This window comes from Mus caroli, chromosome 7 (genome assembly GCF_900094665.2).
Source record: "Mus caroli chromosome 7, CAROLI_EIJ_v1.1, whole genome shotgun sequence".
Taxonomy (NCBI): Eukaryota; Metazoa; Chordata; class Mammalia; order Rodentia; family Muridae; genus Mus; species Mus caroli.
In genome coordinates this window covers 105,936,013-105,936,803 of record NC_034576.1, presented here as the reverse complement: position 1 = coordinate 105,936,803, position 791 = coordinate 105,936,013, and positions in this window count along the sequence as shown.

Here is a 791-nt window from a genome sequence, read left to right as displayed (position 1 = left end):
ATACATTATTGTTTTTATTTTTCTATCTACTGAAAGGTTCCAAAAAATTAATGATACACACATACACACACACATACAAAATTTTCCTAATAATTCCATTTTTTGGATGTAGTCAAGGCAAACAAGAATGCAATTCTGTAGTAAAATAAATGTATTAACTCTAGAACAGCTCTTATAAAATAGTACTGCAGTAATACTAACCAAAATTGTACACATGTGTGTAACAAGCTTGATGCAATATAACATTTGTACCCTACTAGGGACCATCACTCAAAATATGATGCTAAAAGTTCCTAGCACCCAGAAAGTCCTTATTGTCTATTTTATCTCATTCTTTCTCTGCCATGACGCTGTGAAAGTTTGCATTTCATTGAACTTTGTCAACAACATATTTTGACTTAGGTTTCATTTAGGTCTTAAAACAAAATTTAGTGTTACTTAAATTTAAAACATTTACAAAGAAAAGGTAGGACATTTGTGCATATAAGATGCTTATTTGAGCAGAAACCGGCCGGAGTAGGGGCCACAGGCCTCATCTGGCCGGATCACCACCAGGGTAGCTAGAGCGCAGGGCCGCCTGACACCCGCCAGCTACCCACGACCCACGCCACAGGATTTTAGACTGCTGGTGAGTGGAACACAGCTTCTGCTCCAGTCCAATCACACGGGAACTGAGACTGCTTTGGTTGGGGAGGGAGAAATCCGGCCTACATAGGGCCACAAGCCTCTTCTGGTGAGAAAAGCACCGGGGTAGCTAGGGCGCAGGGTCTGCTGACACTCGCCAGCTACCC